This window comes from Falco biarmicus, chromosome 2, assembly GCF_023638135.1.
Source record: "Falco biarmicus isolate bFalBia1 chromosome 2, bFalBia1.pri, whole genome shotgun sequence".
Taxonomy (NCBI): Eukaryota; Metazoa; Chordata; class Aves; order Falconiformes; family Falconidae; genus Falco; species Falco biarmicus.
In genome coordinates, this window is record NC_079289.1 from 49206528 (window position 1) to 49232352 (window position 25825).

Here is a 25825-nt window from a genome sequence, read left to right on the forward strand (position 1 = left end):
GACACCAGCCATAAGGTTCCCTTTGTTACCTCGTTCTCTAACTCTTACCCATAAGCTTTCAGCCTGCTCAGGACTGTTCTGCAGGAACAGATCTTCACACTCCATCCATTTCTTGATGTAGCAGGCAACGCCTCTGTCCCTCCTTCCTTTGCCTGTCCCTTCTGAACAGCCTGTAGCCATCGATAGCCACACTTCTGCCGTGGGATTCATCTCACCAAGTTTCAGTGGGACTTCCAGTTCTGCTCTAGACAAACTTTCCATCAGCACAGAACTTCCTTCTGTTTGATCCAACATGACTCTGGAGTCTCTGTCTGTCACTGGAAAAGACACCTATCTTTTCTTTTTCTAGCAAAGCAAAAAAGAGTTTAAAACATAGCATTACTGCTTTTCCACTCTGACCTACTGTAGACTACTGACAATGACACCTCTATTTGTAAAAAAACACCATAATTCAGACTAATGAGTGTTATCCCTCTTTCTGCCCAAAACATACATTTTTCTAGGCTTGAATGTTGAATCTTGTGTTCATTGTAAATACCATTCCAGGTTTAAAATTCATGCAGGACTGCCGTTCATACACGTCCTATCATGCTCCTGTAGTAGGAAACTTATTTTTTTCAATCTCAGCATTTAAGCCAAGAAAGGTTACTTCTGTCCTTGATTTAGAGATCACTTAATGGGTATGTTTACAAAGCCCTTTGCAGATGTCATAGGTTTTTTCTGCCTCTGCTGAAGTATTAGACTCATTCATCTTGGTTCAGGGGTAAGATCTTTTCACACAAAGCTTACTTTCAGCTTGGAAGCTTCAAGCACAATGCAGCAAGCCCATGTCTCTGTTATGAAATAACCCTATTATGTCATGACAATTTTTTTTTTTTTGGGGGGGGGGATCAATTAGAACTATTTCCCACTTACTTTATCCATGTAAATTATTTTCCTTTAAATCATTTGTTTTAATTCATTTTGCATAGTCCATTATTATCTCTCTCATGTCCTCACTATCCCCTCTACATTTACAGTCCTCTTTGTAATAGATGGTGCATGAGCTGGGTCTTGGCTGTATTTCTGTTAGAGATAAATGACACAGTAGACATACCTTTAATAAGATAAACTACTCTGTTTCCAAAAAATGCTATTAGAACATGACAGTTATCTGAATGAAAGCCAGTCTGGCTGAAAGTAGCTGGATAGGGAGGCCAAACTAAAACCAACATTGTATGGAGCTAAACCAAAATCTAAGATTTTAATTAATTAAAGGAAACTGTTACATTTTTTGATACACAAAATAATTGGTAACTCTGGAGGCAAGAATAATGAAGAAATTTAGGTAAGTCAGTGATTCTTATTAGACTTTTCTTAAATTACAGCCCCACAGCAGTAGAAGTTTTCAGGAACAGACCTTAAATCATTGTTTTGCTATATTCAGCTTACACATTAAAAGCAGGTACTGCAGAGTCTTCACAGCGGCCTTTACCATGGGCCACATGGAGAAGAGCATTTCACTGAAGCTAGCGCTCTGATGCCAACACAGCAAAACTGTAGGGGTAAGAAAAAGTGCTGATGGAAAATGTCATTCTAATACCAGAAACATTTTCAACTGGGTTTTTTGGTTTTCTTTTTTGGACTGTATGTTGGGTCCTGTAAATTTGAGTGAAAAGACATGATATGATCTAATAAAAGCAACTGAACAGATAGAAAATGGAGTCTTCTCTGGTTAATTTCAGTAGAAAATATTTGAAGATAACAGAATAAGATAGTTTTCTTCTATTTCAAAACAGGTGCAGCAAAAAGAGATGTACTACAGCAGAACTATTTTCTGTTAGAGGTATTATATGTAAACACACAAGAAAACCCAAACGTTTATTTAATAACTATTAATTTAAAAATAAATGTTTATCTAGTTATTAAGGTCTAAAAATATACAACCAGATCAATTATGCCAAATGTATTCTTAAAATTATGACTATGACAACAGAATTAAAACCTGAAGATGTAATAAAACTTGATTTGAAATTCAGTGCATCTGGGAGATAGAATATTTTCCTGACATCCTTGAAAAAGAGAAGAGTTTGCTCATAATGCAGAGATTTCATTAAAAAAACACAACCAACAACAAAGTGTTATGTAGCAAAAAAAAGTTCAGCATTCTATTAACAGTCTTTGCATTGGCTGACCTCTTGAAATTAGTCAAGTCCTAGTCCATAAATAAATTTTAAAATCACATAATATGAACATTAATATACAATAATTTTGACTATTTACTATATGACACAATGGAGATAAGTTTGCAGCTGATCAGCTTGCCTCCTTTATTGTATCAGATGCCTCCTTTATTACAACCAATTACAACAAATATTACAACAACTTAAATGGGGAATAATGAATCAAATAAAAATTACAACTACTTTAATATAAAGGGAGTTATAGAAAAAATAGGGAAGAAAACTTTCAGTAAATGCATTAATACTAAACATTCCAGAAAATTATTGATATTATTATGTCTTGAATACAGCTACAAATTTTTGCTCTTTGATATATATACACACCTGTTAAATACATATTAAATATACTTAATACAAATATTTTATAGTAAATATATTTTATTGAATATTAATATGTTTGATATTTAATGTTAAAATATGTTTAATTAAAGGTATTCAGAAATTTATACATATATGTATATGTATGCACATATAAGCATGTATCCATATATGTATGACAAATATACATATATATATATACACACACACATATGTATATATATCACACCAATATATCAGAGTATGAGAAACCAGTTTGCAAATATCTGATGGAAACAAACTTAATGGAAGGCAAAAATCTTGATCACTACATTATCTTGTCCATTGATGTCTAACACTACTGAAAGCATGCTTTTGATTCTGGAGGAACCAAGCCACTTTGAATGCCCATAAGAGGTCTATTAGCATTTCCAATAAAGACCAGATTCCTGGAAAGAATATTTAAGATTGTTTGATTACAGAGTAGTGTGCATTTTCTAAATATCTTGGGGACAGTATAGTATAGTTTTTATATTAGTTGAATCTAAAACATTATAAAAGAAAGAAAAAAGAGCAAAATATGCAGTTGAATCTAAAACATTATAAAAGAAAGGAAAAAAAAAGAGCAAAATATGCTAAACACTTCAAGCAAGTACAGACAGAGCCACTGGTTGGAATTTGTGCAAAAGGTTCTTAAGGATCCTGATGTAGGGTCTTATCAGTTATTGGTTACAACTCAGTAAAGACATCAACTAAGTCTTTTATTAAATTGTTAAAACAGTAAGACTTCTTACACAAATTTTGAAAAAGATAGATTTAGAAAATACAACTTAAATAGCACTTGAAGTTTCTGGACACACCCCCTGCCAAAGGACAGATAAACTACAGCTTAAATCTTTCTGATTCAGGAGACCACCTGTATCATAACTACTGGGGTGCGGGGGAAGCCAAACAAGAATCCAGCAAAGACATTGTTTCATGGCAGAAGAACATATGCCTGAATAGAAGATGCATGGCTATGATTCTCTGAAAAATGAGCATTGTGGAACAGGGCAAGGAAAGAGTAACATAGTGCTGGGAGAGACTGACAACCTTCAGATCAGACTGCCAGTGGTAGACATTCTCATCAGAGTTTTCAGATATGTTTCCATGTTGATGCTACCTTTTACAGTCTGTTCCAGAGTTCATTATAAATATTTCTTTGTAATATAGAAAAATTACAGTACATGCAATTTCGGTTTGTCATATTAATATTAAAATCTAGTAAATAATGTTTTAAAACAGGATGGTAGAGTTCTCTGAAATTCCATAAATGGCATTAGAAATTGGAAATAATTGTTGTCTGACATCTGCCACAGAGAACAGAGTGAAGAGCAACAGGCTTTTCAAAATATAGACCTTCCTATTGTCTTCTTCAGCTGTAAAGGGGAAATCAGAGATTTAAAAGAGCAGCCAAAAGGAACTGTTCCTGGAACAAAACTCTCATCTCTACCCCTTGTACAGCTTGAGAAAGTCAGTAATGAACTTTATTGTAGACAAGCTTCTGGCAGTCAGGTAGTGAGATGTGACTTCAGCAATTATGAAGAAAGGGACGTGTGCATTTAGGACTTTTCACATTTTCCTTGTGTTGGAGTGTTCAACAAAACCTAAATTTCATCTTAAACAGCAAGGTAGATGTTATGTGCAGAACGAAGAAAATAAAAGTAATACTATGCTAACAATCTTGTATTTTATATAAACAAATAAATGATAGTGTTGTATTCTGAAGTATACTGAATTAACAGAGATCCAAGAATCAGTGTACAAAATAGTAATATTTGCCACTTGGTTTTTTTTAGAATAGGTATTAAAAATATATATATATAAAATTGATCTAGAAAGAGCCTCTTTAGTCTCAAACAGATAAAACACTGACATACTAGGGAATCCAACAGAAGATGAATCCAGAAATACGGTGGGTATGGAACAGATTAGACTGTAGAAACTAAATGGGAATGAGTATGAAATCATTGGTGTCTAGACTACCACTGCAGACACAGGAACTAGGCTGTATAACTTACTATTGTGATTTACAAAATGAGAGTCTGAGGGCAACCAATAGAAGAGGGACAAAGATGGCAAAGTAGCCTACAGAATCAATTATTTTCTGTGTAGATATCTACTTGGATATCAGGATTGTGCTTGACATAGATCTTTTTCCAGCAATGATGAGAATCTGGTGCTTGGGAATGTCTCACTCTTAGCAGGAGCTCATAATAGGCTCACCCTATTACATTGCCATGTTGCTATGACAATGCATCTAAAATAGCATTGGCTCAGATAAGTGGACAGTGAAGTGGACTGAAAACTTATTGAACTGCTGGACTCAAACAGTTGTGATCAATCTCACAAAGTCTAGTTGGGGAACCAGTCACCGGAGTATGTATCAGGGTTGATACTGGTGTCAATATTTAACTTCTTCATTAATGACCTGGATGTTAGCACAGAGTGTGCTCTCAGAACGTTTCCAGGTGATACAAATCTGGTAGAAGTGGCTGATAAAACAGATGGTTGTTCCACTGTTCAGAGGAACGTGGTTAGGCTGGAGAAATGAGCTAACAGTAATATCAAAGAGTTCAGCAAAAGGAAATGCAAAGTTCTGCACCTGGGAAGGAGTAAGTCCATGCGCGAGTACATGCTGGGGCTGAACTGCTGGAAAGCAGCTTTGCAGAGAAGAACCTGGGGGTCCTGATGGACAGAGTATGTAACGTAATCCAGCAGTGCTCCATTGCAGCAAAGGTGGCCAACAACTTCCCAGGCTCTATTAGGAAGAACGTTGCCAGGAGTTTGTGGGATGTGGTTCTTCCCCTTAACTCATGTTAACCTTAACTCAGTATTGGTGAGGCCACATCTGGAGTGCTGCATCCATGTCTGAGCTCCTCAGTAGAAAAGAGACATGGACATTCTGGAGTAAGTCCTGCAAAGGGCCATGAAGATCATTAAGGACTTCAAGCATTTGACATGAGTAGAGGCTGAGAGAGCAGTGGTTGTTCAGCCTGGGAAAAGAGAGTTTGGGGAAATCTTATTGATGTGTATAAATACCTGATGGGTGGGAGTAAGAAGACAGATCCAGACTTCTCTCAGTGACATGTAATGAATGTAAGAAGACACAAATTTATATACAATAAACTCCATCTAAGTAAAAGAAAAAGCTTTTCTACTGTTAAGGTGGTTGAACACTGGACCAGGTTTCCCAGAGAGGTTGTGGAACTCCCTCTTTGGAGATATTGATAACTCATCTTGGACACGGGCCTTAGTAACCTGCTCTGACTGATACTGTTCTTAGCAGGACCACTGAGCTGGAAGATCTCCAGAGGTTCCTAGTGACCTGAACAATTCTGTGATACTGTGATATACCACATTATCCTACAAGGAGAGCTAATTTGCATCAATTTTATCAGCTTCTCTAGCTGTTCCTTTGTTATTGTTCAATCAGGTTTAGATGAGACTTGATGATCTATAGAGATTCCTTTTGGCTTTTATTTCCTTAACTTTAGAGTTTACTAGTGTGTGGAGAGCAGCAAAATGAAAATGGTGTAATTTATTTTGTTTGCGTCCTTTGAAAAACTGAGAATCTTAATGCCTTTTCTTTTTTTTGCAAAAGGGCTTAGTACCTAATGCCAAGTCACAGTGTGATTTTGTACTTAAATGCAATTCATGCTGAGCATTCCCAGTTTGCCAAGACACTCAAGAGCTTTCACAACAAATGCAATGTATGCCCTAACTGAAAGAGCTGTGACTGTGTTGTCAGTTTGATGAAATAAAGACAAGAACAGTGGTAATGCCCAGTGTTTCTAACTGCCCATTCTGTCTTTCTTGTGGAACATTTGTGAAAACTGCAGTACAGTCTTTCTCTTTCTTATGCATTAATTTAAGGCTATGTGACTTTGCTGTCACAGCAACACAAAGGAAACGAAATTGCTGATATGGCCTTCTTTGCTTCAACTAGACATTAAATAAGTTTCTGCTTATTAATCTTTCTTTTCTACATATGAAATAAAAAATATCATTTATTTATTTATTTCACATTTTTTAGTCTAAGAAAACTGACTGTTGTGCATTGTTGGAATAGTATGATGTATAAGAAAAAAATAGCTTTTTTAATCAGCTACATCAAACAAAATTAAAAAAGACCCTCAAGCACTTCTTCAGAAAAAACCAAAAATCCACATGTTTGCTATAGTTATAGGTTTGAGAATATTTTTTGTTTAAAACATTTCAACAGAAAGCTAGTATTTATACTCAAAGCGAGAACCTCTGGAAATTGAGTTACTGGGTATTAAACATTTTGAATAAAAATCAAGATTATCAACGTGAAAATGTGTTTATGTTTAATTTGGATCAAACACCTGGCTGAATTGCCCCCTCCCCCCAAAAAAATCAGAAAATCCCAAATATTGAAAAATAGTCAAAGAATAGGTATTGACACAATGTTTCTGAAATATCACCTATTCCATAGATGCTAGAGCTGTGCAGTGCAGTTGACATTCTTATCAATTCCACTGCTGCTATAAAGCCAGAATATCAGCTGTGCTGAGTAACCATCCAGCATCTGCTTGTTCCATTACAGTCAAAGAAATAGAATCTTGGGCACAGAAATGTGAAAACTTCTGTCCCTGAGTTCCTGGTATACTCCAGTCTCAGGGGTTTCCAAAAGTCTTGGAGTATAGTTTATTTATCCAGGTATCTATAGTGTTCATTTTATATTTGACCTAACCATTCAGATTAACTTTGTGGAAAAGTACTTCTAGAGCTGATTAGACTTGTCATACATTGTCTAGAATTGATCATCCTTTTGAGTTCTGATACTGACTATGTGCTGCCTCTCTGAGGAGTCTCATATAACTGGCTCATGAAGCTGCTATGCTGAACATGCCTAAAACTAAATGAGAAGCCCCAGGCTGCTTGGTAGGAACTAAAAGCTGTGGAAGCACTGGATCCCCAGCCATTCGGTGACCCCAATGTTTTTTTTACAGTGTCAGTGACAATGGCACTTCCAAATATGTGAAAAGCAAAGAAAATTGAATTGTTGCTAAAACTGAACTGCTTAGAAGAAAAAGAGCTTCAGACCAGAAGGCAGAAGCATGGTTATACCTAATGTTTTTGACAAAGCCTTTTATGCTTCCATGATTACTATTTTATGTGAAATGTGTCTGGAAATAACTAGTTGCATAAGTTGTGAAATTTTATCCTCTGTTCTTTGCACTTATTAATATTTGCTTGGCAGGTAATTTAAAGCTAACGTAGATATCAAACTATGCTGTGAAATATATATCACAAATCCTAAGGTTAAATAATTTAGACAAAATTATTATCTATGTACATAAGCCTCAGTAAAGAAACCAAGGATAAGCACAAGCATGCATAATTTATGTAAGGACCAGCCCAGAAGGGATACTATAGAAAAAAGAAACATAGCAAGAGGAAAGGCATACTGGAAGGATAAGTCACGCTGCCTGTGCTTGCAGACCTTGACAAAAGCTGCAAATTCCACAAAACTGAAGGACATTGGAAGTGTGACAGAGGAACTGAACACCAATCAGGGGAAATAGTGTGATATTGTGAAAAGGAAGATAATTCATTCTACTAATAGGTGGATCTGGTTTGTGAAATGTTAGGGCTTTCTTGCAAACTGGTGTCCATGAATAGAGAAAAACAAAGGATTTACATGTCCTATTACAAAGTAGCAGAAACAAAAATAAAATGTAGCTGTTAAGAAAGCACAGAAAGATGTGCAGTGCCATTTAAGATGCCACAGGTGATCCTGGGTGATCGTCGGTTACACCAAGAGAAGAGGTATTCCATAGGTCCTGCACGGTATCCATCAGCCCTCTGATGATGTCTTATTAAAGCACATCTCTAACAGCTCTGGACATCTGTATGCCAGGAAGGAATCAAGAGCTGCAGGTCAACACTATTCAGCAATTGATTCAAGCCCCTTCTTAGAGAAAAATAAAGGAAGAAAGGTGAGAGACTAACAAAGTTCAGAAAGACCTCCACTTATGCTTGTGAACAGGGAACCCTGAAGTTCAACAGCTTCAATGTGTTTTGGCCCTACTGAAGAGGAAGGAAACTCTTCACAGTTTTATTTAAAGTAGCCCCATCTGGTGGCTAGACAGCAAAAGTTTGGGTCTTGAGCTTTTTAGGCAAAATCAAAACTACCAATAGCTTCAACTGGCAAACTAGGGAGCATAAAGGTATCACGTGATGTCAAAATAATATATCTGCTTATATGCACCTGCTGTGTTCTTTAATAGCTTCAGTTACCAGGCTGATTTAAGTTTAACCCCATGAGGAGCTCATTACCATAGTCTACTTTGGAGTATGTAAATTATCATCATGTAATTGTATGTTAAGGAAAATAAACACATATTATCAAATTATAGCCAACACAAGAATTTCAGAGTTCCCTAAGAACTGCCTTATCAATAAGTCCATTGAAGCATCATGCCGGGGGGGGTGGGGGGGGGGTGGGGGGTGGGTGGGGTTTGGGAAGTAGGTCACATGATGAATACGACCCTTAGTACTTCAAAGACAAGCTCTAAAGCTTTCCAGATTGCTTGGTTGACACTTCAAATACTAGGCACAATGCCTCAATATGTTATCAGTTTTGTCAATTATTTACAGTCAGCTAGGTATTATTCAAAGTGTCCTTATTAAAAGTTTTGAGGTGTTTTTTTGGTCACCTGAAAGAACTGTCTCCTGTCTTCTCTCTGCTCCTCCCAGAAGTCTCTCCGTCTTTGTGTGATTTCACAATTCCTCCACCCCATCTGACTTTCCGGACTTCTCCAAACTACTTATGATCATTTGGCTTCAGAACAATAGCAATCTCTTGTTCCTGTTATGCAGTTTTACTTAATTCAAAAAGTACTATCCTATCCAAGAGTAAGGTAAACAGGTGGTTGCCTTTTTTGCTGCTCAGCCACATGCTTTGAACAGAACCCAACATAAAAAGCATAAGCAGTAAATAGTGAAGAAATTGGTTACCTCATCTACCTCAGTTAGAAAATTCACAGACCATGTGAGGGAATATGAATTAAATTTTTCATTAAAATAGAAATAGCTGCAGTATCACCACCACCCCCCCCCAAAAAAAAAAAAAACCAAACAAAAAACCCCCAAAAAACCAACAAAACAACCAAACACTAAAAACAAACAAACAACAACAACAAAAAACCACGAAAAACCCCCACAAACCAACCCACCAAACAACTTCCCAGGAAAAAAAAAAAAAAGAATAGTCATTTGGTCTCAGCATTTCACATCCTAAAGCCTTTCCCAAACCCTCCAGCAAAATCTCTGGTTAAAAAAAAAAAAAAAAAAGTATTCAACCCCCCACCCCTCGCACCCCCAACCCTCCCAAAAAAAAAAAAAAAAAAAAAAAAAAAAGTAAAAGAAATAAGTGAAGTGTGACAGATGAAGTTTTAATCCATTTAAATATTTATACTTTCTTTTGAGGATTTTGACTTATTTGAAACCTGATCATGCCATCAATTAGTTCAGCATGGTGTAAATCACTCCATCGTTCCACAAAAAATCTTTAAGCCTAACAAATGTGCTGATGGTAAGGTGAATTCCCTCTGTCTGCAGACGTACTATTTGGCATTGTAATGCCATGTTGACAGCAAGATGACAGGCTGGTGCTGATCACAGTTTCTCGTATTATTTTTAAGATGTTTGATGCACATTTACTCTATGCTGGTATCAGATATCACATATAATGGATTGTAGTATCTTTCATCAGAAAATTTTATTTGTTTCAACCACCACAAAACTGCCTTTGAAATGTTTCCTGCCATTCAGTTAGTGCAGCTGCAAAGAAAGATGTTACATGAGAATTTTGGCTGGATCTCCTGGCTGATGCAGTTAATGAATCAGTTCAGTAGTGAATCAATTTATAAAAAATGAAGTAGGAAGAGCAATTATTTTATTAATTATTTTTCTTGTTTGTTTAGGTTAAAGCCTGGGGGTGTGTATGGATTTAAGCACCTCGATAAAATATTTATGTAGTGATGAACTTTTCAAAAACTTGCTCAGCTCTTTCTAAACCTGAAAGACTCCTATGTAGAAATATGCTTCTGTAAATGTTCCAGAAATTCAAACTTGCTTGCGGTGCAAGGTGAAACCAAGCTTATTCTCAGACCAGTGATCTCTGCAGATAACCTATCTCGTGGACTTAATTGGAAATTAGAGGCATTTTCAGAGTCTATTTAGGAAACAACCTTCAGGTTTCTTCTTCAAGACTACAGGAAACAGCCAGATGAAAAATGCATGTGTCCTTATATAAAGAATTAATCAGTAGCTTAATACTGCTACAGGTGAGGATAAAATTCTGGTCAAATTCCCCACTCCATCTGGTTTAGCAGGAACTTGTATTCAGGGTTGGTGGGCTTCACAAAGCCAAAAAATAGAATGATCAAGAGACCATTCTCTGCTCCTGAAACCAGCTTAACATTTTGATGTTCTGTGTATCAACACTTCATATGTAAAATGTAAAGGGAAATAGTTTTTTCCTTCCTCCCAGAAGTCTATTAAAAGGTAAGATGCTTATTGGGGAAAGACACTTTCCCATGTGTCACAGGTGGGGGGAAAAGAAAAAAATGAAAAAGAAAAAAAAAAGGAAAGAAAAAAACAGTTTAATTTCGAATGTTAACATGTGGCAGCTAACTGTATGTTTGTATGTTTCTGAGTAAATGTGTAAAACTGAATTTTTGAATTCTCAGGTGGAAGTTGGATACCTACTCACTGCCCCTGGTATGGGCTAACTGTAAATTTTGAAAAGACCTGGATTAAACAGAAGTAACGTTCCTGAATCATCCATTTAATAAAAAGACAGGAGACAAACACAGAAATTACAAAGCTGATCACACATTTGTTTCTGCACACGTTCTGTTTTGATTAGGAAAACCAGGAACTTGACATTCCAGAAAGAAGAAAGTGTTGCAAAAAATAAGGGTTTCTGAAATCAACAAGTGGTCACAAGAAAGGATAGAAGCATGGAGACAAGTGCCTGACCTTGGCTGGTGATACCCAAGACAGGTAACTGCTAGCAGCTGCATAGTGGGAAGCGATGCAACTTTCTGCCTGACCTTCCCAGAGCAGCAATGATGTCCCTGCAGGGAAGAAAAGTCAACGTCTAGTGAACTACTCAATGATCTTTAAGGTCTTTTCCAACCAAAGTGATTCTAGGATTCTGTGCTTCTATGAATTTAACACTGCAGGGAAGGGCAGGAGAAAACCACGCAGAGTAAAAGCTCTAATCTCATTGGCGTATTCTATAATAAAATAAATATGCTTGACTGAATAAAGATTTGTTAGCTCAGGTACTCAACCCAACCCTTCTGCCATCTATATTGGTCTCCAAATAACAATCTTGTTATTTAATGTCTCCTTTGTTCTCATGAATATTTTTACAAATATATCCAAGTATACAAATATTAAACTGGAAAGGTGTAAGAACCAGTATTAGTGTATCTACAATATTGATAACTAAGGCTTTCTCTGAATAATTTAGAAGAATTTTGTCTATCTTCTTCAAATTAGACTGACAACAGGTGTCACTTTTGGGAGGGGTTGGTAGATGAGGTATTTCTGCTCTCTGTCCCACTCCACACCAAGCAGATGAGAAAGGATTCACTTCTCATTGCTACTTAAGGGGAAGATTTTTGTGAAATTCCTGAACAGGAGCAGGTCTCTGCTCCTGACTTCAAATTACCCATTTCTATCTGTTTCGCAGAATATCACAACTGGAATGACAGCAACTCACAGGGACTCGATGCACAAGTAATCTCAGAACTGGCTACCCTACCATTATTTTTCCCAGACAGTTGAAAAGCCTCAGGTCTGACTTATTGCTTGCCATTTAGGGACTATAAATTATTTTTGTTCCTTTCAGCACAGTCGATGATATGGAAAAATTACTTGACTAAACAGCAGATATCACCTGAATTGTAGCAATGGAGTGGAATGAAATGCTATCAGGATCTTTCCTCACTCATCAACAGCTTTCTTCATAGAAAAAAATCTGAAGCATATTTGAGGATAAAGTCTTTGGGAAATTTCTTTTTATTATTTCTTTGTTGCTGCAGATGACTGTCTCACAATCAGATAGTCAAATGTTCAGCTGGGAAAAGAATAAGTAATATGCACACCAAACAGCTTCACTGCTCATCTGACATAGTCACATGTTGGGAGCAATACTAATCTCATCTTGATCATGATGGTCATTAAAATAACACAAAAAACTGTATCTTTTTCGTCATAAATATTTCTAGGATTAAAACAGGTAGCTTTTATTGTTATTATTATTAAGGATTTAATTTGACCCATGGAGAAAAGGCAGTAATGGTAGTAATACAGCTACCCTACAACTCCAGCAATGTCATTCCAGAATTTTTTGAAGGTACTACATTTTCTTGACACTTCTCACAAAAGTGCTGAGGACTGCTCATTTGCTAATGTGACTGAAAAGCACTGTCACTCCTAATCAACATAGCCATTTAATGAAAATGGGCTCTTCAGTAATACAATAGATGCTGTCAAAGCAGTGATCAGAAAGAGAAGAAAAGGAGTGAACTAGATAGCATGAGCTGTTAGAAACTTCAGCTGTATTTTGCTAAGCTGTCTGACACAAGATGAGATCTGCTTTGCTGAATAACTTCCTTCACCAGTTTCAGCTACCTGAAAATGTCTTTACTTTTTTTCATGGGCCACATACTGGCTGATAAGGTGAAAGGTTTCATTCTTGTCATGTTAAACTGAGTCATTAATACAGAAGTATTTTTAGAGCTGCTGCCACTGCAACTGGTGTTCAGATGATGTCCAAGGTGTAGCTTTTAGCTTTTGTATCTCAACTGTTCTGTTCTGAAACCAGTGCTCCACCTTCCAAGTTCTCTGAAAATACTGTGACGTTTACCTTTATATTTATATCATGAATAACTAGTTCCAAATCCAAATATCTTCCACATTGTTCACTATAAGGTCCAATATTTCAAAATTGTCTTTCATCTTGGTCAAGAATGAAAATCTGAAATATAGATTTATGTGATGAAACAGAAGATAATGAACCAAAACATACAGATTTATAGTTGGGACTGTTTATCTTTTTTCGTTTTTGCTGCATCAGTCAATTGTCTGATTAGTTCAGTGGTACTCTGCATGTCTCCTGATACCGACACAGGCGATGCAGGTTTCCCACAGATGGTAAATCATATCTGCCAACCCATACCTTGGCTATCCTAGGGTGCCTTAAATGGCATTAGATGCCTATGCAAACCAAATATATCAAGCCGCTATATGTAGATGAGTTAAATTCCATGTAGAGACATGTGAAGGATGGACATCGTTGGGCACACATTCTATTCAGCTGCATCCTAATTCCATGTCCTATAATACAATAGATCTAGGACAAATCACTGTCAACCTTTGAGATATGGCCAGAGCTAGTTTTGGAGATTCCATGCAAGGAAATAAAATGTTATTTATGGTTTTCTTACTGATGTTATTTTATTACAATTTCAACTGTTTAATAATCTAAATAAACCTTAATCTTGGCATGGCTCCTTAATCATTTTCCCCAAAAATTCTTTAGTGTTTTTTGAAATTTCCAGATCATAAAAAATTAACTAACTGTATTTAAAGGAGAACAACAGAAACAGAAGGTACCTAGTGTACAAATAGCATTAGACAGCACTGAAAACACAAATTAATAAACCTCCATTATTTCATTCTAAGACTTGCATAGGGCTTCCATAAAGCAAGTACAACTAATCCATAGAGGTGCTACCTTATTTCTGTATACTTTTGTATTCTCATTTTTATTAAACACATGCCTAATATTTGATAAATTTATATATATAGTTTGTAGTCCTATATACAGAGTGAGAGAGGGACAAAAAGAGAAAGAAAGTATATGCATATGACTGTGTAAAGTTTTCAAGTTGGATGATTGAAGAAAAGGTACTCAAGACTGTTGTATCTCTTTGACTGGTTTCACAGGATGCATCAGCTTTGTATTTTCTATGTGTATGCAGACAGGAACAGAACTTGTTTCTTTCTGTTAAATCAAGAGGGATGAAAAAGAAAAAAATAAGTAATTTATGCTCCTAAAGACTTGATTACCTGCTAACATGGAGCTGTGAAGTGACTAATAGTTTAGCTAATGTTGTAAGTTTCACCCATGTTTGTTTCTACTACAATGCTTCAGGTACCACTGAAAACATATTAAAAGCAAATAATGTCTTTGAAAGTAATGCTTACACTATTTAAAGACTGACCATTAGATCAGAAGTTCTAGCCTTCATGTGAAATACTGCTGAAGCAATCCCCGCGCATAGTCTTTGCATAACAGCTGTTGGATAGCTCTATGAAATACTGTCTTTATTCAAGCAAATCAGAATTGTGAAAAAATATGTATGTTTTAGGGAGACAATTTTGTCTCACTACACACTAAAATTTCTACTCTCAGATTCCACTTCCTGAAGATGTAGACTCTTATTCTGAAAATTCTGTATAAATGTATAGTTTCCCTTTCAGTGGATAAATTCACTGTGTAAGCATAACCATGTCCTTAAAGTTTTACAGACAAATATTTATGCCACTACTGCATATTCAATGTTGTATACAAAGTCCACAGATCAGAAAGTTTAATTGTAGAAATATTTCTTGTTTTACAAATAAAAAATCTAGATATCCTTGAAAAATCTGACACTGTATGAAGCATCCATTTATTCTATTCCTTAATAACTTATGACTTTGAACATAGACCATGAAAATATAATTGCTATTTTACATCATTGCTATAGAAGAAAGAATAGCCTTACCTTATGAAACCTGGGATTCTGAGTTTGTCTACTGTCTGGGTTTAATGTCACTATTTTTTAGCAGTTGAATTAAAGAATAAACTAAAACATTTTCAGATGTCTGTACTGCCTCTTTTCATAAGATTTTCTCCCATAACAAGGTATATTATATAATACATTAATAATATATCTTAATTTGATTTTAATGTGATCTGCTATAGTGATGGGGCAGCTTTCTTTAACTTACATAAAAGGTTCATTGAGTAAAATTAAAAAAGTACAGGAAAACAAATTTTTCAGCAAAAGAACACTTTTAGATGATGGAACTTCCTATCTTAGGCTACTACTGAAACTAGAACATGGGGGAATGTTTAATGCTATGACAAAAATATCCAGAATTAAAATGATGGTAACAATTAGGGCTTGGTCAATCAGCTAAAAAGAAAGTGTCTTTTGGGAGTTAATCAAAATGTTTTGCTATTTTGAAATAAAATACTTCATTAATTTAGCTAATTCTCTAATGAAAATTGGTTTACATAAGAATAAAAATGCTTCTCTTCCTTTTTTTTCTTTTAAGCTTTCATTTCTGTGAGTTACTGCTTCCTGCTCTTTCACTTGAGTACAGTCCAAATCCAGAACACTTCTGGCTGACCAGCACTGGATGTTTCAGTGAATAGTTCACCCACCAAAAGTTCGTTGGGCTTATATAGGTAATGCTAGTATACTTCTAAAAGAACTGGTGCATTGTAGGGCTGAAGAATTTTCTCTTCAAAACTATGAGGCCTAACACAGAAACAAAGTACCCCAAATCTGTTGACTAAAACATTATTTCATATTTCTTTTGAAAAAAAAATCTAGTTCAGAACTCTGAGCAGTTAGACATCATCAGCAAATTTGTTTTCACTCAAATTGCCATAATTAGTTCTGTGACTTTATTTTTATCACAGTAATAGAGTGAGCTGATTTTCCCTCTGATAAACAGCAACTATCTTAAGGAGAAGAGGCTTCAAAAAAGGTCCTGGTTTTCACTGTATTTTTCTCCAGTTGCACACAATTAATTTATTTAGCTTCAAAAGTTATGTTATTGTGAAACCTAAGTAAAATAATAGCTTTTATTCATTCTGCTTAGAATTCAAGCAATCTACTTAGAAGAGTAAAATAATAAAAGAATTGAGATTTTGGCAGGTTTGCAAACAATATAGAAGCCCTTCATTTGTATTAGTGTTCAAAATCAACTATATTAGTGATCAAAAGCAATGATCAATTTATATTTGCCAGAAAATACTCAGAGTAAAGGATGAAGAAAAGGTTTGAACACAGTATTTTCCATCACGTTCCGTCGTTCTAATTTCCTAGAAAATCTGGCTCAAATATACATAATTGATGCCTATCTTTGCAGGTGATAAAATGTCTTCTAACCTCTCCGAGGTTGTATGCATAATTGAAACTGAAGAGTCTGCTTAGCCAGCTTCATGGCAATCTTGTTAGGAGCAAGAAAAAGAGGCAACAATGAACTGTAAGGAGAAAAAAAGGAGAAGAAGAAAAAAGGCAAAAAAATGGCATGGTTCTCAAGTTCTTAAAGCATGTATTTTCCCTCTGTGTCAGAAAATGTAAATACTTCAAGCAGCATTAGTATTCTTACTCAGAATTTTTCTGGGTTTCCTGGATGGAATTCTTTCCCCTGTCCCAAAATATTTGCATTCATGTTAACATCTTCAAAAATCTCAGTATAAATTGATGCAGAATATAGCAGATCTTTTATAGGTGCAGTTCAGCAGTTTAATCCACAGATTCTGACATCTCAAATGTCTTATATCATCTGTTTGCATTCCTGGCCCTTTTTAACTATTTTCCAGACATGACTTGTAATGATATTATTTCTTCATGTAAATCCCTACTTCCTCATCTCATTCACTTCTGCTCTAACATCTACAAGTTTTAAATCTTTAAAAAATGTTAAAAGTAATAAAACTGAAATGACTTCTCAATATATATTAGCTTTTTATCTGTCTTATGACTTGTAATCTTCAGTGTGTTTGGACGAAACTCATTCTCTTTCATTATTTTCACAGCAGGATGTTCAGACTAAGTAGGTTTGATTTTTGGCTGATTGTCTTTAATATGTCTCCAGTTGCCCCTCATATCTTCCATCCTGTGATATACTGTATATTGATAATCCTTAATAGTCAGCATATTCCTTTTACATTCCATAATACCGAGACTGATTTTATTTATTATTCACCAGTGTAAGAAGACACACAGAGAATTCATTTCTGCCAAAAAAGTGCCTTTTTTTTAATGTGATACTGTAGAAAAGAGATGTTAGCAAAGTCCTTGAAATTAGTTGCCTGCTATTTAGTAGGTGATGATTTACCTCAGAAGATTCCACTTCCAAGGAGTTAAAAATCAGAGTTATTGGAAATAGGAAACAAGTCAGGGAATATAATTTTTTCTAAACCTCCCCAAATCATTAATGAAAAAGATGATGGATTTTGAAAAGTCACTTTAAAAGGAAAGGTGCTGGCAATGTCTTAGATGGCTAGTGTAGCTAGAGGTGTATCATTTGACAGGAAAGGCCTGTCAAAGAGCCTTCAAATCAGACTGCAAGAGTAAGCGCTTAATATGCACTGAATTTTCTCTTCTCATTGCTCTCCAGAGCTGAGCCCAATGTCAGTTTTATGCTGGAATAATCTTATGATATCTCACTGGACAAAGATTTTCCCATGTCTGATCTGGAATGTGATGAAATCAGGTTATCCATTTCTTTCTACACCACTAATGCAGGGCATTAGTCAAATACATAAGGTCCAACTGCACATTTTACTACTACTTGGAATGGTAAGTATGATCCCTTAAAAACACTCTCTTGAATATCTGGTGTATTGGCTTGTCACGCATAAACTGAAATCCATTTTTCTCACGAAGAAAAAATTTTGTCTTCAAGGCAAGCTAATTTGAGCTGATGTAGCATGAAGACAAAAAATATACACTCTTCCATAAATACTTTTTAAAAAAAAATCATAAATACTCTGATTCATTATTTCTGCTTGCCACCTCAATTAGTACTTCATATTCTATTCTTCACCTTTTGGTAAATATTTCTGGCTTTGGAGTTTATGCCTACTCTCTGCAGACTCTCAGTTTGCAATGAATTTCAGTGGACTTGGCTTCATCATCAGTTGCTGACTCTCACTTGCTAGAATGGAGCTTTCTCCTCGTGGCAGGTCTTTCCATGTTAGAGCATTACAGCTGGGGCTATGCAACTAAGGTTGGAGTGCGCTACAGCAAAACCAAAAGTAAAGTATCTGTGTCCTGGGAGTGTGCATTCTCTTGAATTAGGTGTATGTGAATAAAATGAGAGGGAATTAGAATCCTAGGTGAGGATATATCATAGCCAGAATGACAAGCACTGGGATACGTAACCATGAAAAACCAAAATACTGGAGGCTTATGTCAGAGAATCTATAAATGAAATGAACTAAGATATCTAAGTCAAAATTATAAGCAAAGCGTGACATGAGGATAGAATTTGAACCATGCTACAACAAACAGGAGCGCATAAAAATCAGTAGTATCTACTAGCAGTATCATGAGTTTTCTTTAAGTAGTTTCACTTAGATTTTTCAGAGTCTAATTTAGATGAAAATTTAGAGTATTATTTCTGTTAGTTTATAGACTACAGATTTCACATTCAAGTATGTATATAACATCACAAAGGTTAAATTTGTCTTCAGAGAACTGTTCTAAGACTCACTTTTAATAAGTATTGAAAATAAAAACCATAATAAAAAATCTGGGATGAAAATAATTTTCCAGACTTCAAGTTTTCCAGATTTACTGTTCTGGGGGAGGTTTCATAAGAAAAGAGAGTTGATGTCTATTTCTTACTTTGTTTTGTTGTTTTTTACAGTGCACTCACTATGCATTAAAGCTTTCTTCAGCAGTAAATATTAAAAAAAAAAAAAAATTACTTTGACAACCTCAGTCCTAATTCCCTAAAACTCCTACAAATATATTTAAAGAAAAATAAATTCTGATAGTTGTTTTTCCTCATTAGAAAACCACACCATTTTCTCCAGTTTTAAGATCATTGACTTGAAAAACAAAAAACTGAGCTGTCTTCAAGAAAGCCAAACTACTTCCCATCTGGAATCAAGCCAGTTCGAAATGTATACATACCCTTAAGCTGATCATCTTTGGAATGATAAAGATATCATTCCCCTTTTCCTCTTGCAAGCTTGTATTACATTTATTTTTCAAGATAAGCCACGCTGTTGCAGTTGAGAATACAACAGCATGCAAAGAAAATTGTATATAAACTAAAAGTGCATATTTAAATTTGAATTTCTAGAAAATTTGTTATTAAATGTCTTCCATACATTCCATAAATTATCTAGTAATGATATTGCCTAGTATAAGGCAGTAAGTTTAAGTTAGTTTAGTTTAGTTTAGTTTAGTTTGTGGACATAGGTGAAGAATAACAAACTTTTCAAATGTCTTCAGCTACATATACATTCCTATGTTATGCAGTTAAAATATAGCATCTTATTTTCACCATGTTTAAAAATTATTGCTATACTAGCAAATAAAAAAATTATGGTCCATGACTGAAAAGGAATATTTTTCTTGGAGTTAACTGATCTTTGAATACATCTCCAAATGTAAAGAAATAAATAAACAAGTAAATAAAAGATCAATCTTGCTTGTGTGTATACGAATAGGTTATTGCCTTTTTTGATTAACTATATCTAACTACTCAATGCCACAACCTAAATTTGACAAGTCACATATAACATTTAGAAGAATCAAGTAAATACCCATACTGTTACCAGGCTCCTGAAAAAAACAGATTTTCTATTGAATAGACCAAATCCTTCTAAAGTGGGCTAAAAACACCAGTGAATACATTAGTCCATTTAAACACTAAGTAGGGCTTGTAGAGGATTTTTAATTAAAATATTATGTAAATATGTATCTATGACTTGTTTCATTTTTGCTTACTTTGCCAAATATGTCAACACTGAAACTTTGGTATCTCTTTTTTAAGTCCTACACAAACAACAGCGGAAGGAAGGTGACAGTTTCCTAGAATCTCCAGGTGCTGGTAGGGAGGGTTCATTGTCAAGAGTTTTCTATTTGTGTAGGAGGTTTAGTGAATCAAGGAAGAATGAACTGGGAGTCTCTGTGCATTCCTTTTATATTGCATTTTGAAATTAATAGCACCTACAGATATTAAGGAGGAGGCTTAAGGAAATTCATCAAATCAGAACAACAATAGTGTGTGTGTATGTATGAATATGTATATAAACACGGGCATATTTAAAAATGCATATATAAATATAGTTGCAGACACACACACACAGAGGTTCCTAGATTAAGCAAACATGCTCCTCTGTTGCCTGAGCTTGCTTGGCAGGCATCAATCAATTTTAAATGAGTTTCATCAGAGTTAAATGTAAAAGTGTCACTGATCTGGTAGATAGATAGTCTTACATAATTGTACACATAAAGAAGCACTGAGAACTTTATGTGACCTTTAATGAAGTCTATACCTAGACAGGTAGATACACATTAGACACATCATTTCTCTGTGTGTTATGCACCTGGTTTTGGAATAGTGTGTTCCTCTTCAAAGAAAAATCATATTGTTAGCAAAAGAATTGTGAACCTTCAGAGAAATGCCAATACTAGTCCTACAGTGACAGAAGGGATAATTGTCACCTGTAATACAGGATAAATATTTCCATAATTTCTCCATCTTTTTTTTCCTATTTATTATTTCAATTTTCCCAGTTTATTTTAAATGAGAAAAAAAGATTGTATTCTGAGCATATAATATGCTCAGGATTTCTCAGCACTCTCAATACCATTAAATTCTGGCAAAGTTATTTTGTTCTGTGTTTTTGCTTTTAAGAGCATGAAAATCTTTTTAGATCAGGTTTAATGCCACCTGCTTTTTAAATGTTGTCTGGTTGCTGGTTTTGGTTGGGGTTTTTTTCCCTTTCCCTTCTACTCAGGAAATTGCATTTCACTCAAATTGTGGGCTTCAGCCCATAAGCACTAACTTCCCTCATATCACTTTATAGTCATTTGCAAGATACAGGCAACTCCAGAAGGTAATTCAGAACAAGAGTCTAGCTTTAGGTTTTTTTGTATTACCTCTCAAACAGTCTCTTTCCAAATACTGTGGAGACAGTTCTATGAAATCAGCTTCTACCGGATAAAATTAGCTTTAGTGAATCCACCTTTTATCTCTGCTCCCCTGGCTTCACCTGTGGTTTTGTATTCTCTCAGCTCCTTTTTCCTGTGACTCCTCTTCTTTGGTAGGTCAGGTCAAATTCCACCTGTCCTTTAAAAGCCATCTGAAACTTTCAGTATCCTTCTCTGCTACACATAAAACTTTCAATCAGGGAAACCCAAAAAAGTACTTCAAACAGCCCTCCTCTTTCTGTCTCTACTTGAAGAGTTGAGGGAGAACTGAAGTTGCTTCCTCCTCCTCTGATATCTGATGACCGGAAGAGGGAACATAGGCAAAGTCTTTTTTTTTTTTTTTCTTCCCTTTAAAAAGAAAAAAAAAAAATACCTTTCCTTGGGAACATAGAAGGTCATTGTCTGCCAGCCTTATTTTTACTGATGTGGTGGGAAATACTGGATTTCTAGTTTACTTAGACATAATTTATTTTCTTAGCAGGTAACATGGTTTGAAACTCTCCTTTGATTCTGGGTCTCCTAAATCATTAACCTTTGCTAATTGTCCTCTGGGGTTCTCTACAGAGTCCTTGACCCTATTCATTGTTCCCTGTATTTTTTCACTTGTGTTGCAAATGAGTGATTTAGATTGTTTAAGAATCACTATCAGAGGTATTAGCAAAAGTGGGTTTAATGTGATGTAAAAGTGTGACAATGAACTTTGATGGCAAGGTTCACTCTGCCACTTACTACATGGATGAAACATACAAAGGAAAATAGAGGTAGGACAGAGCTAGAATGATTGACACAGAGACTGGAGATGCAAAAGGGTAAGGCAGAAGCTCCTGCTGAGTCATAAGGTTCAGAGTGGATACCCTTGCTTTCTAAACTCCTGAGAGAGCTTAGCTGTGGCCAGATCCAATCTTAGCCTCAGACTTGGACAACAGTTTATGTCTAATGGAATTGTCTATATAAAATTTATAATAATTGAGTATCAATTTCATTACTATTAATTCAGCATGGTATCAGTCACTTAGCAAGTATTTGTTGTGGGTAAGGTGTCCCTCTGCATGGATAAGGAAGGATCTCTCAGTCTCAGATAATGAAACTCAAAATTGGAGCAGCATCCCAGCTCAAGTGAAGAGTCATCTCGCATGTAGTCCAGGTGCAATTTAGGGAGAATTCAAACTGGACTCATCCAAAGATCTGCCACTGGTAAAAGATCTCTGCCTTGAGGAGCAACCTTGATAGGCATCCCAACTCAAGGGGAGATCACAGCCAGGCTGCCTAGCAGGGAGAACTCAAAGAAGGCTCAGTCAGGCTGTCACATTTATGGAATAAAGTGGTTTGTCCACAGTGAAATTGTACACAATATGAAAGGTACGCATGACACTGCTTTTACCTACAACTTTGTTCCTTGACAAGTAAGTCTCAGAAAAGTCACCCGCTCTTCATGTGTTAATTGCATGATCAATGTTTCAAGCTCTTATGCACCGATGCTCGTCGGGTCACTCTGCTCCATTGTGAGTTTCCTAAAAGGGTTCTTGGCCCAGCTATGGCTCAGACCTTTACCTCCTTGTCAGCCTGTACCAAATGACTGCTAGCTTGGTTAAGGGGTCAAGTGCATCTGCCACAATTTCCCTGATTTCAAAAAGTATCATAGAAAAATATTCCGTGTTTGGGTGTGTGGGGGGGAAGGCGAACTGAACACACAAGTGGGTTTTTTGGGATACTTTGGATATTTTGCTAACTTCGAGTTTATATTCCACTGGAAGAAGATGACTGAGCTGGAGGCCAGTCTGTGCAGACTGACTGGCCTGGCAATCAGGCTGCTCACACTTAACCCTTTCTTAAGCAGCCTGCCCGTCCAAACCTTGAACTTGATTCAGTTGCCCAGTGATACCTGTTGTATGATCAGACACAAAAAATATCTGTATGGAACTGTCATATATGGCAAAAGATCTTGGAAACACTCATGTTTTCTGTAATGAAAATGAAGATGAAGGACAAAGGATATATGTATGCCAGGGCATCTCAAATGCCACTGGGCATTTATGTTCAGGCTTGTCCTTAGGCATTACAAGTAGTTTAAACACCTAAGTGCAGGTATCTACTTCTGTACCCAATCCCACCCCATATTTTCTGTTGAATTTAAAGTCCGTTCTTATCACTGATTTCTATATATTACGTAGATCCTGTTCTTATCACTGATTTCTTTATATACCTGTAGATCCAAGTGTTAGTTAAAAGGCTGAGGCAAAAAAAAGGACACACATTGCCTTCTCAGTCTTAGAAGCCTAATCAAGATACAACAAATAGCTGTTGCTAATTCAGTTACAATACACAAGGGTATGTGGAAGGAGGAGCAGCTGGAGGAGGCAGTCACACTCTTAACAGACTTTAAAAAACAATGCTAACACAAACTCCCCACAGTAATAGAAGGAAGACTCACCAATACATTTACAACTGTCGTAAGCAAAATCCTTTTGATTTCCAACCCTTTTCTTTGGTGTTAACACTTATCTAATCTCCCTCTGGGTCCAAAGGGCAATAGTTCCCAAGGTCAAGAAAAATAAGGCTGTGTGTGATTACAGTCACACCAGCACCCCACAGTCATTGCCAGGAGAAGTATGGTGCCCATGGCCCCGTCAGGCCAGGAGATCACCTGGGGCTTCCTGTGTGAGTTCAAAGAAAGAGAAAAATTCTGTATTGCCCCAAGTTAATATTGACAAAATTACTGAAATGGCAAAAGCAACAAATTAAGTGACACTCAAAACTCCTATTTCTTAGTCTGGGAGTCCATTCTAATCTTTGTGAGATGAGACTTAAAAAAGACTGATAATCCAATAAAGCAATGTAACAGAAATAAATCATGATTCAGGATAATTGTCTCTCCAGAGTAAAAAATGCCCTATCTGCAATACAAAGTGCTAGAAATTAATACCCAGTTAATAAAAAAAAAAAAAAAAAAGCACGTTATTTAAATTTAAGGAACCACTTAAGGTGAGAATCCTGCAACACAACAGACAGAATATATATTTAATTAATCACACTAATTCACTCAGGTTCTTAATCCAAATGCAGTGTTTTTAATAACATTAATGTTTTTTATTTTATTTTAATTTTATTTCTCCAGTATTGGTTTTCTTCAGACTAGTTCTTCCCTTATGTTCAAGTTACTCTGTATTTATGTGTTAAAATCCTTGAGGATCACATAGAAAAGATAGACTAGCAGTTTTAATACTGTCTATAAAAGACATTTTCCTGGTTTCAAAAAAGCTGTAGAGAATATCACTTTCAACATGAACTTTACCACCTGAATAAGTCATAATGAGGTTTCCCATGCTACTTGCGGGAAGTGTTACGAACCTGATGCATGATATACCCCTGAAATTTACTGACATCATGCCATTTGGGATTCTGAGATGTCATCTTAAGACAAATCTTTTCTCATGATCTGCTTATTTACTAAAAGTTTAATTCTGTTTTCATTTCTATATATAATTTAAAGTGCACCGAGTGATACTTGGTAATTAAGAACCAATTTGACCCAAACTGTCTTCTAGATTGGGTGTCACATCCTAAAAAGTGTTTTGAATTTCTTTCTTTGCTTGAACTGTCCTTTTCCACAGATTGGACTGAGTTGTTATGCTCCAGAATTCTGGTCAAGACAGGGAAAATGAAGTTTTACGTAAGAGTTATGGCCTTAACAATGTTTAAAACAGTCTGTTTTGCTACTGCAGGGAGTGAAAGCCCTTAACACATTTTGACTCCCCAGGGGACTGTCACATTATGATCTGTTGTGCTGTCTCCCTGCCAACTGAAGAATCAGATCTGGAAGTCATGACAGGTTCCTCTAACTGGCACTCACAGAAAGTGTCCTTTGACGTAGGAAGATATTGCAGTATTTTTTATGACTGTATAATCATTCCTGCTGTGCTGCCTGTGCAATGCAACTGTCTTTGAAAGATGTGTCCCATTATACTTTTTCTCACAGAAACATCAATCAGCTATGAATGAATCAGCACAGAAAAATAATGAAGCATAGTGAAATAAATCCTCAAGAAAAGTTTCCTGTTTTAATTGGTCATCTTGTTATAAAGTTCTCTGTGATCTATTTCAAGTCTGTGAACTCCCACTGATAGATATGCAGCCCTTACAGAGATTCATTGGTGGATTGTTCTAAAAATGAATATATAAGGCCTATAAAGTATTTAATTTTTAATTGTCAATTTTATTTTGAACATGAATTTTTAAAAATACCTGAGCAAAAGACCA